Raw genomic sequence first — 18,181 nt, forward strand, 5'->3', positions numbered from 1 at the left:
CTCTCTAGTCAATGGATCTTAATACAGATTGGTTCCCAATGTATTATTGGGCTTTATTACTTTAACCAGTGGACTATGCAAGTGAGCCATCTGGCATCAAGAGCAGCAGAAACATGACTCTGGCCTCAAGCAGAAAAGTTTTGCCTTCCTCTACCCCTGGATTTCCCTGCTCCCCTGATCATGAGATGCAGAAATTAAAGTTTCCCCAACATTGTAGTGATCTGCTACCATGATGTATAATTGTTTTGTTGGTTTTTGTCTTCAACAAGTTATTTGTATCTGATGAGGCAATGAACTAGTCATGTGAAATGTAATATTGAAATGTTCAATAAATGTTTATTACAGCTCCTGGTATATACATGTATATGACAATCACAGTCACTTCAGTGTCGAGGCTAATAGTAAGGTATTCATTTGTAAGCAGTGATATGCATCCATCGGGGTGGCATGGTGGCTCAGTGGTTAGCACTGTTGCCTCACAGTGCCAGGGACCTGGTTCAATTCAAGCCTTGGGCAGCTGTCTGTATGGAGTTTGTCCATTCTCCCCGTGTTTGTGTGGGTTTCCTCCCACAATCCAAAAGATGTACAGGTCAGGTGAATTGTCCATAGTGTTAGGTGCACTAGTCAGAGGGAAATGAGTCTGGGTGAATTAGTCTTCAGAGGGTCGGTGTGGACTTGTTGGGCCAAAGGGCCTGTTTCCACACTGCAGGGAATCTAATCTAATCAAATCTACTTCAAATTACCCCAGTTAGGATGGAGACTGAGACCTTTATAATCTTGGGTTACATGCTGTCATGATAATATGAACATGTCATTTAAAGTTAAAAATCACACAACACCAGGTTATAGTCTAATAGGTTTAATTGGAAGTACACTAGCTTTCGGAGCGATGCTCCTTCAACACCTGATGAAGGAGCGTCGCTCCGAAAGCTAGTGCTTCCAATTAAACCTGTTGGACTATAACCTGGTGTTGTGTGATTTTTAACTATGTCATTTAAAGGTTGTCTGCATACTAGCTGTAAGACAAAACACAACATCCCTCTTTTTCACAGGAAAGAAAGGAATTCCTAACAGATATACTGGTTGTACATTGACACTTGTCAATATGATAGTTATACACTCAGATAAACACAGAATTATCAAAACTAACAATTGCAATCTCAATATAACATTTTAGAGGTTTGACAACTTGTCCTGATCTTGCAATTGTGTACCTGTCGTGAGAGCTACATGCTGTTTTCATTTGCTGTGAAATTGTAACTTTCCTGATCTCATAGTGTTGCAATAAATAGGATTTTGTTGACAGAACCAACTTGAGAGAATCAAAGATATTTTGGTGAGTGTCTTGCCATACATCCTTCTTGACCAAATCTCTCAGCAGAAATACCCAACTTCACATGAAGGTTTGATGAGGGAACGTTGAAAAAACTTCTGTCCTCTTTATCCTGCAGGAGCAGTATTTGTTCAGCATCCTTAATGTTTCCTGGATTGGGATCAACTGCATAGGTAGATTATGTGGACATGAGAATGTTTATCTATTTGACACTTACTGACAATTCATACCACTAAATACCAACCCATTTTATTGCACTTCTCCCATCAGTGAAAGTTGTGATCATGCTCTGCCTTTGTCTTACCATGACTGCTATCATCAGCTTTGCAAACATTGCCAGGCATATTTTGAATAAACCTGTCCACCTGCTGCTGGAAAATGCCTTGGCTAACTGAGAATCCAACACGTAACTTTCAGAAACAGTACCATTTAAATGGTGTCCTAAAGGTTATAGACTCTTGGGATTGTTCTGCTAGATGAACAAAGAAGTAACCTTGTTTCGAATTCAGTTTCAAGGAGAATCTGGCCCCACAAAATTTAGCATTTAACTCTTCCAGTATCATTATTTTATGTGAGCACCTTTTTCAAGAGAGGTTGGGGCATCTTGGAACTATCAAGGTGCCATTTTACTTCAAGACCCAAGTGGGGAAGCTGCACCAATCTGTGTGTTGGTCATCAACGAAGATGGAGGCTGAGACCTTTACAGATATCTTCTGACTAATCTATTCAGATTATTGTACACTTCGAAAAGAGGTGGGATTTGAACTCAAGTCTCCAGTGCAAAGGTAGGAACACTACCATTGTGCCACAGAAACCCCATCCTGAGATCATTATAGTTTTACATCACAAACTATGATATGGTAATGACATCATCAGCATGTCTCCTAAAGGTATGCCATGCTGGCAGTAAGGCATAACATACACACTGCTAAGATTGGGATACTTCTCCCAAACTAAAATCAGAATTGTAATGTTTACAAGAGCATTTAATCATTCTGCATGTAAATTTATTCCTATTAGCTTTAATCTCATTCTCAGTTGTAAGTATATATTATACTTTGCCAGAAATATGTTTGCTCTTATTATTTGAGTTTCTCGATATTCAAGTGCATAACAGCATTACAGCGCATGAATTGGAACTACAAATCAATGGATTGGAGGGACAAGAATGTGCAATCATATTGGCATTCAAAAAAAATTATAGGGATTGAATGTTTTCAATTTCATTAAGTTGTGGAACAATGTGGATCACAATTATTGTTCCTGCAGTGTGGTCTAACCTGAAAAAAACTGGGATAAATTAAAGAACACCAGAAAACCACAAAGCAACTTATAAAAGTGGCAAAAAATGATTATAAAGAAATGTTATAGTTCCATAAAGGGAAAGCAGCTGTTTAAGGGTACTAAGCCCATTGAAGGCTGAGAGTGGAGATATTGTCAATGACCAAGGGGAAATGGCAGACATGCTGAACAATTATTTTAACTCAATATTCAAAGCAGGGAAGGAGGATAACTTGTTGGAAGTCCCAAAGAAATCAACAGAGGATGAGGGATAGGGTCTAAATAAAATTAGCTTAAGTAAATCATCAATAATGGAGAAATTAATGGAACTGAAAGAAAAAACAAATCTTCACCAGGACTTAATGGTTTCCATCCATGGATGTTAAATAAGGTTGGAGAGCACATTGCCAATGCTCTAACCATAACCTTTCAGAATTGCCTGGATGCAGGAACTGTACCTTTGGATTGGAAATTTGTTCATCTCTCCACTCTTTATGAATGGTGACAGAGGGAAAGGAGGGAATTATAGACCAGTTGGCCTGACATCTGTGGTGGGGAAATTGTTGGAGTCTACCAGCAAGTAAGTGATCACCATGAAAAGTTTCAATTAATCAGGGAGCATCAGCATGAATTCATGAAGGGGAGGTCATGCCTGAAAAACCTCATGGGGTGTTTTTGAAGAGTTGACAAGGGTGGTGGGCAGAGGTAGGTCAAAAGCCGTATTTTGTATAGGCTTCTAGAAGGCTTTGATAAAATCCCACACAAGAAAATGTTAACTAAGGTGGAAGCCCATGGATTTGAAGGCAAATTACTGAGATGGATAGGAAATTGATTGCATGGCAGTATTCAAATTGGAATAATGGGTAAGTATTCAAATTGGCACAATGTGACTAATGGTGTCTGTATTGGGGCCTCAATTATTCACAATATTAATTAATGACTTGGATAATGAATAAAAAGTCAAATATCCAAATTTGCTAATGACACATTATTGGACAGCATTGTATTAAGTGTTAATGATGGCATAAAATTATAACAGGATATTGTTATATTAGGCTGTTTTTATGAAAGAAACAGGTCAGGAAATACAGGGTTAAAGGGGATGGGTCTGGGTGGGATGCTGTTACAAGGTTAGTGTAGACTCAGTGGGCTGACTGGCCTGCTTCCACACTGTGGGGATTCTATGAAAGGTGAATTGACAAGACTATGGTGGATGGATTTTAATATAAGCAAGTATGAGGATATCCATTTTGGATCATGAAACTATTGTCCTTGTTTAGAAGGCACAACATTAAATAGTGGATGTCAAATAAGATTTGGGGTTCAGGTGCATAGCTGTTTAAAATACCACACACATTTGAAGAAAATAATCAAGAAAGCTAACAGAATGCTGGCCTTCATATAGGGTTGCAGATGCTATGTACAAAACCCTAGATAAACCCTAGATAAACCCAGAGCAGATCTGGGCACCACACCTGAGGAAGGATGGTTTGGCCTTGAGGGAGTTAATCGCAGGTTTACATGGATAATACCTGGACTTCATGATTAATTTGTGAAGAGTGATTAGACAAATTAGGTCTTTAATCTCTAGAATTTAGGAGGTTAAGCGGTGATCAAATCAATGTCTTCAGGTTATTAACAGTGAAAGACAAGGTTGATATAAAGATAGACTATTTGCACTCGTTGAAGGTTCCAGAACTAGTCTAAGAATTAGGGCCAGGTCATTCAGGAGAGATGTTAGAAAGCACTTGTATATGCAAAGAGTCATGGAGGTTTGGAACTGTCTATATCCAATAGCAGTTAATGTGAATTCAAATGTTAAATTTAAATTTGAGATAGGCAATTTTTATTAAGCAAGGGTATCAAGGAATATGGACCCAAGGCAGGTACATATAGATAGCCACAGATCAGCCATGACGTTATTGAATGGTAGTGCAGGCTTAAGGTGTCAAGGTTTACTCCTGTTCCTATGTTCCTATTTACTTGGTTACTCTATGATCTAATCCTTAAGATACCTTGGATCACTTGACAAACTGGAAATGAAACGAACATCAAGAAAGAGAGATGCGCAACAGGTTAGTGAAATCTTACACATGTGTTGTTCAGTATGTGCATTTACATACTCCCAAAGACATTGATGAAAGAAATAAAAAATATAATGGCATCTTCGTCATCAAGGTCCACAGATCATATTAGTGTTTTTGAGGAGATATTTAATTTTTAGAAGATTAAATCTGTATGGGCAAGGTAATTAAAATGTTGGACATTATGTTATGTCAAATATCCTTCGATATGGCATTTCAAAGGATTCAATGATAAGGTCAAAACCAGGAGGGTGAAAGACATAAAGGCAGATGGCCTTTTCATCTGGAAAAATGCAGACCATATGTTTGGGAACAATTGCCTTGACTTATTAGAAGACTAATCAAGTAGATCCCAGCGTTAAGTGGCTTAGTGTTGAACCTATAAACCTGCCGATCATCTCAACCAACCTCTGCTGCCATCAGGATAAGCAATCCAGGATGGAGACATTATTGGAATTCTGAGATATTGTGAGATTTTTCCGCAGGAGTTTTGAGTTGGAATTGAAAGCACCTAAGTTGTTTGGGGTAAACCTTAAGCTCAGTAGACAGAGAAACAAACATGTCAGCTAATGGCAGTAAAGCAGCTGTTGACCAGAAGAAATAGGACTTTCTGAAATCGGTAGTAGTCCTGAAGTGGAGGCTGGTAGAGATTGTTCATATTTAAATAGAAATTTGGCCACCCATTGACTAGCTAAGGAATTATATCACAAGTCACTATGGTGTAAAAATAAGCACATTTTACTACATGAGAAAGAACTAAACCAATTACAATCAAATAAACACTGTCTTAAGCAATTCTTTACACATTACATTGAAAAGTATAATAAAGCACAATCATACATAGACTAAAATTCTCATGACTTCACTCCTTATGATAGCCTGCGCCTATTCCAAAAAAGTTCATTCCTTTTCTTTGGGACCAGCCCAAAAGGTATGCCAATGCTCTCAAAAGTTCATTTTGATTTCTCCTCGATGTTCCAGCTGTTCTCAAAGTTATGTAATTTTATTCAGACCTTTCCACTAGCTTTTGGCTAAGCGAACCTCCAATTTCTCTTTAAAACCTCATGATTGTGAATTCTTGGGACAAACTTCATTTTTACTTCATTCTTTCTGAGAAAGCCTTACCAAAGACACTTGCTGCCACAAATCAAATGTCTTGCCAGACTTTCTGAGGACAAAGCCTTCAGGACAAAAGAAGTTCCAGTTGACAATTTTGGTCTAAAGTGTATCTGACAGATATTGCAGGATGCAAGTTAGCACCAGTGTCACAGATGCTGGTATATCGTGGGATATACCAGAAGTGACAAGCACTTCTGGCTATGGCAAGTCCAAACATCGGGCTAGTATCAGCTGATACAGGAATGTGATGTAATTAATGAGCTGAGTTTGGGATGACAGCATAAGAAAACTCGCTAGGCTTCGGGGAGTGAAACCTGACAAAATCGGCACTTTGCCAAAATACGGCAGGATTCGTCCCATGATATGAAAAATATTTATTCTATTGTTTTCTATTGAATATGATAATTTGCTGTAAGTTCTACTCTGCCTCCAATTTATTCACCAATAGAAGAATGTCAAAAGGAACATGAGGAATCTGAATACAAGTCAATAATTCAGACCATCAAAACTGCTCTGGCAGTCAAAGCAATCACAGCTGGTCCCATCACTGCCTCAACCTTCACTTCCCTGCCTGCTCTCTGTAGCCCTTCCACACCATTACTATTTAAAAACTAATCTATCTCCCGCATAAATTTATTCAATGTCCTAGCATCCACTGTACTATGGAGTCATGAATTCCCATAGATTCATGACCCCATTGATAGGAGCAATTTCACTGTAGCTCTGTTTTTAATCTGCTACCCTATTTCCTCAATGTTCTCTTGTTCAAGATTGCCTCATGACAGGAAATATCCTCTTGCTGTCTGCTTTATTAATCCCCCTTAATATCTTATATACCTCAATTGGGTCTCCTCTATAATAATAACAAACACCCTGACTTTTTAACTGGTTCACATAAAAAAGGAACTATTCTGTGATAAAAAAGAATAGAAACATTCTCCAATAGCACAGAATAATAGGCAATGCCTGGAATTAATGCTGGTCTAAACACAATAAGTTCCCTGACCATAACTGACCCAAGTGGCTGACTGACTGTATCTAAGTCCCGGATTGAGATAGGATGCTGACCTTGATTGACCTTGACTGTGGTGGGACTCCCTCATTGATGAGAATCCCCATTTATTTAACAGAGGACTATTTCCTTTAGGCTTGAGACACGGCCCTTGATTCAATTTATGACATTGACAATAGCTGTACAAAAACATGTCTATCCCCTTGACTGATCACTGCTGGAAGATGTGAGAAGTTGCCTGACTTTGTGACTGCATTAAACTGCATTGGGTATATGAATAGGAAGGGTTTGGAGGGATATGGGCCGGGTGCTGGCAGGTGGGACTAGATTGGTTTGGGATATCTCGTCGGTGTGGACAAGTTGGGCCTGTTTCGGTGCTGTACATCTCTATGACTATATGACTCTAAGTACAGTGAGTATTGTTCTGAATGAGTAGTAAAGTGAAAAAAGGCAAGACACAGAAAAATAAAATTGTTGTGAGCATTCACGTAAGTGAGTGCTAAGATAGCAAGAGAAAATCTCTGGAATGCACTCTCCTCTGATGCATGAGATGGGTGTCTGTCGTGTAGTGACCTGATGGAGCATGGCAATGAAAGGTGTTGGTGCTCTCCTAACTGCAAACAAACATGAAGAATTGCATTCCCACTGAGTCAGAGACGTTCCATAATAATGTGGTGAGGCTTATCCGATGTCAACCTCCATAGACGGGTGCACCTGGTCATTGCTGGTGGAGTGTTCATGGAGATGTTGGGGATTGCTTACCAATATGGTGGCTCAGAAGAGCATGTGGCTGCAGCTGGGGCCTCCAGGTACATGCTCTGACTCTCATGTCAGGAATTGTTGCCATCTTGTTTTACTCCACCTTATGGGAGAATAAGCACTTGCATATACAAATAGCTGAGATTTGGTAAAATGACATGCGAGTGCATGCAAATTTGCCTTGTGGCACTCACTAAAGAGATTTTCATCCTGCTGTTAAAACCTTGGTGCAAAATTGAACCTCTTCTCAAAGTCAAGGATCTCATTTTTCTAATCTCACTATAGTTTCCCAGACCCAGGATTTTATTCCATTGATAAGCACATGTGGATGGTAATCTATTTTTTGCATTTATAGGCTAACATAGAAGCTGAAAATCGAATTACAAGTAAAAAGATTACGAAAAAGGAAACTACCACAAAGGCAATGCGAGGTACATCAGCCTTTTTGAAAACCATACTATTAAATTACTGTTTTTTCGTTATTTTTCTTACCTTCAGGTCACAATGACCAACAAAACTTCAGTTCCCCACAATACTTTGGGGCAGGTTTTAAAAGCAATGACCAAAATGAACAGTTCCAATATTTTAAAAGCTCATGATTTAAATCCATTTTTATCTTTCTAGGTATTAAAGCAGAAAGTTGGCTGCACTGAATTGAACTTGATAATTTTCTGTACTACTTACATTCCACGTGTCCCTCTCCACCATGATGGTCACAACATTATGCTGCATGGCAGGATATCTGAAAGGACGTCTGCCATTAATACAGGTCATGAGTTTGAGATTTCAGGCTTGATTTCTCAGAATGGGACTCTGTGACCAAGGCAGGAAGATTAGTTTTAAAGAATAAAACAAGTTACTACTGCAAATGAGCCTTAAACCTTTCTTTCTACAAAGGTTTACAAAAAAGAGAAAATAATATGTTCAAGTAAATCCAAAGTTTATTTTCTTGGTGACTGATGTTTCAATCTAAGTCCCCTTAAGGTATTTATGGAAAAAAGGCAAACTGCATTTTAAGACATAATTTATGCAGTGTTTTTTTAATTTGCCATGTATCAACAATCTATGAAGACCCTTGAGATTAACATTCAGGTTTGCAAGGTCTGTGCCCAGAGGCACCAATCAAATATCAGAATCCCAGTACAAGTCACTTTATCTCAGCAAAGCTGTGTACAGCTGTTAGATCAAAATATTCTCACATTTAAAATTGTGATTATGGTTTAATTTCTTATTAATGAGACATATTCATATTCTAAGAGTCTATTTTTGTATATCTTCTCCTATATGTGTTTTAGTGGTTTTAGCAGGGACTGTGTTGAGAGAATCTGAATGTTCTTTTGCCTGAAGCCATTCGAACAAATAGTGCCATGGATTTGCCCTGTTGGATAATAGTCATTCCTACTCATTTTAAATGGGCACACACTTCAAAAAGAAGGGAAATTTGAACAAAGATATCAGAAATGTTCGAGCAGTCAATGTGTTTCATGGTTCATGCAAGAATCGTATATAATTCCATTAAAATAGGTTTTTCAAGCTTTTTAGATGTTTTTCAGGTATAACCTTCCAAGTACTTAATTTATCACTTTCCGTGAATAGATTTTTAAAAGTTGTGGCTTCTTCCATAGAAAAATATAAGCAGATTATGATTCACAGTGAAACTTCTTTGGAAGGAATAAGGTTATGTCCAGCAGGAAGCTTCCATTTTTCAACTCAGAACTCCCAATGTGTCTGCAACTTCCAATTATGAACCAGTGCTTTCTAGTGCACTGCATCAGAAATTCCACTGAATAAGTCTTTGTAATAAAAATGCTATGAGAATGTCAAGATCAAATTAGAAAGGACTTAGAACCACATGAATTAGTCAAATGTTAGTATTAATGTGTAAATCTGATTTATTTTAAGAACTTTTTGATTAAATTGATAACAGGAATTCAGTACATGTAATGTTTATGGATTGTCAGAAGGTGCTGCTCATGTGTATAACAAGAAGCTCTTTAGAAAAACATAGTGGTATCATAAAAGAGAGAACCTAGTAGTATGGATAAATTTGACAGACAGGAAGCTTTTAGGTAAATTGTGCTGCCCAGCTTGGATAGTGACATGTCCCAGGGATCATTGCTGAGTCCATTAATTTTTCTGGTGTATATGGATCATTTGGATTTACATCAGCAATACAATATCAATATTTGTCGATTACTTAAAAAGTAAAAGCTTTACTAACCCTGAGCAGGACTATGAAAGATTTCTGTTGGTGACATGAGCCATCAGGTGGTCAGGTGACTTTCTACGAATTAGTGTGAAATAAGTTCTTTTTGTACACAGAAGAAGGAATGCAGGTAGATCCTGTAAGGAAAAACACAGAGATCTGAATAGTTGAAAAGAACTGAAACCTCAAATAACATTTCTCTGAAAGAATAAATGCAGATCAATCAAGATCCAAAAGAGGTCAAAGGAAGTGGGGTCTTATAAATCGAGCCACAGAGACCAAAAGTGCCACAACATTTGTGTATGGAGTCTGGGTTTTATGTTATTAAATCCATGTAGACTACACAAAGTGATGATGCTGCAGTTGTTATAAAGACAGACTTGACATGTCAACTATTTCTAATGGGGCAAAGGTAGCAGGAAAAGTATTTGAAGTTTTTGAACTTATAAGAATGTTGAGATAGTGATTGAAGCTATAGCTATTTTCTTTAGTGAGGAGATTAATGATAAGAGAACATCAACTTAAAATTAATATGAGAATGAGGAAAGAATTGAGGAAACAACATAGATAAAGGAGTGCCAGTTCATTGAACAGCTGCAGTGCAGTTTATTTTAAGGGCAACATGGATAAATATTTGATGCTGATAATAATGTAAGGCTAAGTGAAGAAAGCAAGGCAATGCAATTAATTTTCAATTGTTCCAGTAAAAAGCCTGCACAGATGTGATGGGCCAATTAACCACAAACATATGTGAAATGTCTAGCAACTTTATTTTACAACCAAAGGCTTCTGTAGGTCATTTTTGCCTCTACATCTATCTAATTACAGTGTGTCCACTGCCATCAGCAATTAAATGAACAATATATGAACAGGACAGAATATTTTTACAAAACTGTCAGATGCCAGCTTGTTTGTCATTTGTGTAGTGTTTATGTATTCAACATTGCTTTCTTTATTAACACAACTTCAGCAAAGGCATTATACAATAAAATTATAATTTTTATGATGATACCAAATTATATAATCTGAAAGTTCATATTTGCAAATGAAATATTTCTACACCATTGCTCCTTTTTGATCACATTATTTTTAGAAAAAACAACATATTTAACATCAAGTATCATCATTGCAGGTACTACAGGTCTTCAATTGAGATGAATGCTATAGAGCTTTAATGAAATAGTAAATATTGACTCATTCCCCTTTATCATCACAGTTTCCAAAAATGTCAAACAAAATGGGAATCATAATTGGGGTATAGGCAGAAGTATCACTAAAAGGAAAAACATCCAGTGTGCAAATGATAATACAAGACATGGTCCTTAATTTATGCACAAAATGGCACACAGTGCAACACTCAACACTCAGAGCAGAGTACAAGAACAATACAAAACTGACACTTTTAGAATGTATAAGCATGGGGAGGAAAATATCTTCTTTTAACTTGCAGAGGAATCTCACGTTTGGGGTTCAAGGTGTTTGCGGCTTTCAGGTCAAGAAACCAGGAAAAATGTGCTATAGCATTTAATTGCAAGGTTCCTTTAAATAAACAGGCTGGAGGCCTTTCAGGAGGGAAACCCGCTTCACAGGCCCAAGGCCTACAAAAACAGCTTTGAAGTTCTGACAAATATCGTGAGATAGAGGTTTATTATTTCTCAGTGGCGGGAGGGGGAGCTGTTAATTTGAAAAGTGGGCAGTCCTGATTGCAGGCTGGGGTGAAGGCTAGATTTCAAAGGTTGGTCTCAATTCTGTGATGGGGTAATGTCTGGAATGTAGGAAGTGGCCCTAAATTTGGGAGGGGATCAATGTTGATCTGCAGGAAGAGCCCTTATTGAAGGGGCTGTTCATGCTGTTTGGGGAGCACAGTTCAGTGGTGATCAAGGGTGGGGGCAGACGGATTGCTGTGACAAGGTCAGTGGCTTCCTGAGTAGAAGTTTGGGCCTGGAGGAAGTACTGCTGTTCCTTCTGTCCCATAACCGATGCTGTATAGACAACCCTCCTTGTCGTCTTGCAGCTACCAAGTTGCAAGAGGCCTAGGAAGCCCAGCTGACAGTAATTAAAACAGCATGGCTGTTAAAACTAAGGCACAAAGACGTCTTTATAACATTTAAATTATGAGTAGATCGCTCACCTTCATGTGGGCAGGTTCAAAGTGTGCTCAAGCTTCTGTTCCAGTGTTTTTACATTTTAACCTTTGACATGACTGCAACTGTCCCATCCCCATTTTGGGGAGTTATGATTCTGTTCTCTGAGTGTCCTTCAGAGATTAATAGTTTGCTTATCCCACCTTGGAATAAACAAGCACTGCAGCCCCTTATCTCTTACAGATGTACAGAAGGTCGATCCCAGTTCAGCCTTGGAGAACAGCAATTGGACTTTGAAGATGAATGAAAACAAGTTAACACCAGCCATCAGTTACATCCTTAATGAGAGTCATGTTTAAAAAAGCCATATTTAGCAAACCTCCAATCCGACTTCTTTTAAACTACTTTACTCAGCAAACATGTAACATTCATTTTACTACTACAGCTATAAGCCAACTACAATTCTTTCATCAAGTATTTATCCTGAAATAATCATCCCATTACTGATTTTAGTCCGGATTTAAATAATGATTTGATAGTTTGTCTTTTGATTGTACCTCAAACTTACAGAGAATTTTTCTGACAATGCGGCAAATGAAGTACTTTTTCCTATGTTCTTTTAAGTCTACTTATTCAATTATTACTTCCTAAGCATGAGTCCCAATCTTTTTAAATGTGTCAGACATGAGATGTGAAGGTGTGAAATGACATGACTTTCTCCTGTCATACACTTTGCACTTTGAGTTTTCTTTAAACTGTAAATATGTCATGACCACAGAGCCAACAGTAAGGTTAGACAATTCTGTCTTGTATCATTTCATGATTTCTATGATCTATGATATTACCCTGTTGAGAATCATAGAGACAAACCCACATCATATTATTCACTGTCCCAGTCTTCTGTTTTCAGGACAGTTTGTTGCACAGATTTACAAATCTTCATATTAATAAAGCCACGCGCAAAGAGTATAAGACTGATGTCACTAGTCAGCATAATGGTCGTTGCCATTAACATTCTGCAAGGTCAGCAGCTGTCACCTTGAGCTGCTAAAATATTTTACTTTCCAAAGAGCATCCCAGCAAGTTAGAAGAAGTCAAACCTTTTTCCAAAATATGTGACATTCTGATTGATATCGCAGAAGTAATTTTAGCTGGTCATACAGATTAGTTTGACAGCTCATGTGGCTTTAAAGTAAAGGGATTTTGTTCACCTTGATATTGCTCATCCATCACAAAATAAAAAATCAGAATAATAATTTCCATTTAACAATAACATTAATAAACAAAATATAAAATGCAAAACTCAGCATCCAATTTGAAAAGGATCCTATTACTGTGTGAAAATTGTTTGAATGATTGCAAGTTGTAATTGGTAAATGACACAAAGCTTGACTTCACATCCCCTCTGCATGATCTCATTTGGGCCAAATTTAATCATATGAAAACTTCCAGATGTTTCCTCTAAATATCCAAAATGCTATCTTTATATAAAGTGTATATAATTGAGTATATGTAAAGCTTTCCAGTAAAACAAGTTGTTCCAGCTCTGAAAATTTGCTAAGAATTATAATATGCACTTCTTTAGTGTAGATGAATTAATAATTGAATGAATAAATGCCTGTTTTGAGACATTTGTAACTTTTATGCTTAAACATTTGCTGTTATGTTAGCTGACAAAATGTTGATTGAAGCCAAAGAAAATGTTGTTTATTAGTATTTCCTGTACATTGACTGTTGATGTATCATTAGAAAATTACAATTTCTAAAACTCATGAGGCTAATTATGGATTTGGATTTTATTCTCTCATTTGTAAAAGAGAGAAGTAGCTAATTTATTATTATATAAAATATTTAACTTTCCTACCATTTGTAATTATGAAAGTGAAATATAGCATGTAGGTTTATAAACAAACTCTTTATGAACTATTATTCATTTAACATTACACCTCCATCCTCATTAATTCCATCTTGGAGGCTTTTGAAACAGTTTGCATTTATTCTTGGTGCATGACTTGCTTTTATTAGTTTTCGAAAGCTCCTTCTCTTCCTTGTTCAAGAACTTCACGGGGAGGCAAAAACAGCTTGCTTTTCAAGAGATATGTTAAATGGTTATTTCTTCTTCTCCTGTTAGAATATACTTGTCTTACATAACAGTTCCCTCCTCTTCCTGCCTTTGTCCGTAGGTGGGGATCAAATAAGCAGAGTCATGGTGAAAAAGCAAGAACTGAACATTTTGTTGCCAGTAGGTGTGAGCAATGAAGTGGCCTGCTTCTGATTGGCTCTTCAACTTTAATAGCCTATCCATTATTTAATTGGAAGGCAAGCCTGTCCCTGTGGCCCTTAATTGACCAATTTAGGGGAGATAGCAGCTAGGTGACATTCCCCATATAGTGCAGTCTCACCCTCCCATCTGCTATACATTTGACCCTGACATTAGGATCCCAAAATCCCAACAAATTTGAGGTGTCAGTTGAGCATCCAGAAGTAAATTCTCAGATGTTATAAATGATGAATTTTTACTTCTTCAATACATTTGACCCTGACATTAGGATCCCGAACTCCACATGGAAAATCCCAATAAATTTGAGGTGTTAGTTGAGCATCCAGAAGTAAATTCTCAATGTTATAAATTATGAATTTTTACTTCTTCAAACAATTGATTCACCACTACATTAGATAAGATGATGCAATAGATTATGCTCTGGCTTTTACCTGTGTCGTTCCAGTTCCAATTTAGCCTGACTTGGAGGAACATCTATTGTAATTAGCTTTCAATCTAACTGAAACTAGCTGGAGGTTGTTCAGGATGTTGTTAGCAGTAATGTGATTCCAGAAGTGGTTTACTACCCTAATCAGAGCAGTAAAGCTGAGACACATTCAACTATATTCTGAAGTGTGTATAAGTCCCAAGTTTCTTCCAACACATTACTCTCCACACATAATTAACCTTGAAGATATATCAACCCAAATGAGGAGGTGAGAGAAAACAGGAGAAAAGAGGAGAAAAGAGGTTAAAAGAGAAGAAAACAGGAGAAAACAGGAGAAAACAGGAGAAAAGAGGAGAAAACAAGAGAAAAGAGGAGAAAAGAGTAGAAAAGAGGAGAAAACAGGAGAAAAGAGGAGAAAACAAGAGAAAACAGGAGAAAAGAGGAGAAAAGAGGAGTAAAGTGGAGAAAAGAGGAGAAAAGAGTAGAAAAGAGGAGAAAACAGGAGAAAAGAGGAGAAAAGAAGAGAAAAGAGGAGAAAAGAGGAGAAAAGAGGTTAAAAGAGGAAAAAAGAGGTGAAAGGAGGAGAAAAGAGGTGAAAACAGGAGAAAAGCGGAGAAAACAGGAGAAAAGAGGAGAAAAGAGGTTAAAAGAGGAGAAAAGAGTTGAAAAGAGGTGAAAAGAGGAGAAAAGTGGAGAAAACAGGAGAAAAGTAGAGAAAAGTAGAGAAAAGAAGAGAAAAGAGTTGAAAAGAGGAGAAAACAGGAGAAAAGAGGAGAAAACAGGAGAAAACAGGAGAAAACAGTAGAAAAGAGGAGAAAACAGTAGAAAAGAGGAGGAAAGAGGAGAAAAGTAGAGAAAAGAAGAGAAAAGAGGAGAAAACAGGAGAAAAGTGGAGAAAACAGGAGAAAAGATGAGATAAGAGGAGTAAAGAGGAGAAAATAGGAGAAAAGAGGATAAAACAGGAGACAAGCGGAGAAAAGAGGAGAAAAGCAAAGAAAACCGGAGAAAACAGGAGAAAAGAGGCGAAAACAGGAGCAAAGAGGAGAATAGAGCAGAAAACAGTAGAAATGAGGAGAAAAGAGGACAAAAGAGGAGAAAACAGGAGAAAACAGGAGAAAAGAGGAGAAAAGAGGACAAAAGAGGACAAAAGAGGAGAAAAGAGGAGATAACAGGAGAAAAGAGGAGAAAACAGGAGAAAAGAGGAGAAAAGAGGCGAAAACAGGAGAAAAGCAGAGAAAACAGGAGAAAAGAGGAGAAAAGAGGTTGAAAAGAGGAGAAAACAGGAGAAAAGTGGAGAAAACAGGAGAAAAGTGGAGAAAACAGGAGAAAACAGTAGAAAAGAGGGAAAAAGAGGAGAAAAAAGGAGAAAAGAGGTGAAAAGAGGAGGAAAGAGGAGAAAACAGGAGAAAAGTAGAGAAAAGAGGAGAAAACAGTAGAAAAGAGGAGAAAACAGTAGAAAAGAGGAGGAAAGAGGAGAAAACAGGAGAAAAGTAGAGAAAAGAAGAGAAAAGAGGAGAAAACAGGAGAAAAGTGGAGAAAACAGTAGAAAAGAGGAGAAAAGTGGAGAAAACAGTAGAAAAGAGGAGAAAAGAGGAGAAAACAGTAGAAAAGAGGAGAAAAGAGGAGAAAAAAGGAGAAAAGAGGTGAAAAGTCGAGAAAACAGGAGAAAGAGGAGGAAAGAGGAGAAAACAGGAGAAAAGAAGAGAGGAGAAAACAGTAGAAATGAGGAGAAAAGAGGAGAAAACAGGAGAAAAGAGGCGATAAGAGGAGAAAACAGGAGAAAACAGGAGAAAAGAGGGGAAAAGAGGAGAAAAGTGGAGAAAACTGGAGAAAAGAGGAGAAAACTGGAGAAAAGAGGAGAAAAGAGGAGAAAAAAGGAGTAAAGAGGAGAAAATAGGAGAAAAGTGGAGAAAAAAAGGAGTAAAGAGGAGAAAAGTGGAGAAAAGAGGAAGAAACAGGAGAAAAGAGAAGAAAAGAGGAGAAAAGAGGGTAAAGGAGGAGAAAAAAGGAGAAACGAGGAGAAAATAGGAGAAAAGAGGAGATAAGAGGAGAAAAAAGGAGGAAAGAGGAGAAAAGAGGGTAAAGGAGGAGAAAAAAGGAGAAACGAGGAGAAAAGAGGTTTCTGACAGTCGTGATTTGACAGAGGTTTATCACAAGAAAATAATCCATTTCCATGGGTTTTGCGAAAAACAAAAAATGGTTTCTAAGCAGATGTAGTAAAGCATAGGTGTGAGCTCCCAGTCCAACTGTTTATTTCATGCTGCTGTGCAGTCCAGGGAGCATGTATATGTTGTTGTGGATGGTTACACTCCCTTTGTAGTTATTTTGTTTGCTCTTTAGCCCCCACTCCTGATGTTTGGGCACCTAGTACAGAAGGGCTAGGCAGATGGCCTCCTTGTGGGCCTGGTTTAAAAGAAACAATCAAAAGACTGGCAGTAGATCATGGAAAGGGTCATAATATCTGATGCCTGCCTCTTTTCTGTAGCTGCATTCATAGCTGGGAAACATTCGAGAAGGAACATGTGGTGTCCACCAATGTCCTCGAAGACTTTAGTGAGAATTGAGCACCTCAAGGTGTTCATTCTCTCCTTCTCTAATTCCATTCTAACTCAATCCCCTCCCTCTCTTCCTGCCCTTCCTTTACTTGTTGTTGCATTGCCCTTGGTGGGCAGTGCTTGTAACATGTTGTTTGCTTTAGTATGTTTACAAGGAAATTTGGAACAGCCGATCAAGGTAAGAAATAAGAGACGAGCCTCAACCAAATAATGGCCATGCACATATGCATAAATCAAAATGATGTAATGGGAAATATTTTCAAGTAAAATTTTAATTTTGAAACACACCTAAGCCAAATTTTTTGCTTTCAAGTATTATTTACTGACAATGGAGTTGGGCAGGAAAGTTTTAATTGTGATATAGTGAAGTGGTGCACATTTCCCAGTTACACTATCAGGGGCGGCATGCAGTTAGCAAAATCTCCTACCCCTCCCCTGAAGGGTCTGTACATTTGTTTCTTTCTGTAAGGTTTCTAAATAAACCTTAAGAATATGATAAATCATTAAATGGAAAAAAGTAATGTGACCTACCATACCACTATTTCTTATAAGCCACACACTCAATAAAGTTATGTACTTTTACGAGACAAATTTAATCTCATCATGGAAACAATATGATGAATGCTTAGTAATGCCCAAAGTTTTAGCATTGCTGAAGTTACCTAAGTAGTCAAATCTATGCTGAATCAATTTCGAGTTGTGTTTAATGTTTCTGGTTCTAAACTAGGAGAATCGCTGTGGTTGGGTAAGCTGCAGGTCAGGTCACCTTCAAGCTTTCTGTATCATCCGCCACAGAGGATATAGGAGCAGTGAGGAGAGGCAGCACTAAGCCAAGAAATATCTTGAGAATGCAATAAAAATAAGTTGCTAGGCAGGTCAATTCTCAGAGGCTGGACCTGAGCACTTAGCAACAGTACTGTGGGAATTTCAATGATATTACATGGATGGTCAAGAGCAGGGACACATTTTCCTAATGCATCCTCTATCAATCGCACCCTCACGTATTCACACTATGGAATTCATTGCCATTGTGTTGGAGG

The 18,181-nt window shown here is 37.8% G+C and overlaps 1 long non-coding RNA gene across 1 annotated transcript; it reads right to left on the reverse strand.

Moving 5' to 3' along the window:
* Positions 1-998: 998 nt before the first annotated feature.
* Positions 999-12,016, reverse strand: LOC140478490 (uncharacterized). Its single transcript, XR_011960774.1, has 4 exons — positions 11,926-12,016; positions 9,810-9,931; positions 8,273-8,401; positions 999-1,498 (listed from the first exon to the last, which is right to left on the reverse strand). It is a non-coding gene; the product is annotated as an uncharacterized lncRNA (long non-coding RNA).
* Between the last annotated feature and the right edge of the window lie 6,165 nt (positions 12,017-18,181).

This window comes from Chiloscyllium punctatum, chromosome 6 (assembly GCF_047496795.1).
Source record: "Chiloscyllium punctatum isolate Juve2018m chromosome 6, sChiPun1.3, whole genome shotgun sequence".
In the NCBI taxonomy this organism is placed as follows: domain Eukaryota; kingdom Metazoa; phylum Chordata; class Chondrichthyes; order Orectolobiformes; family Hemiscylliidae; genus Chiloscyllium; species Chiloscyllium punctatum.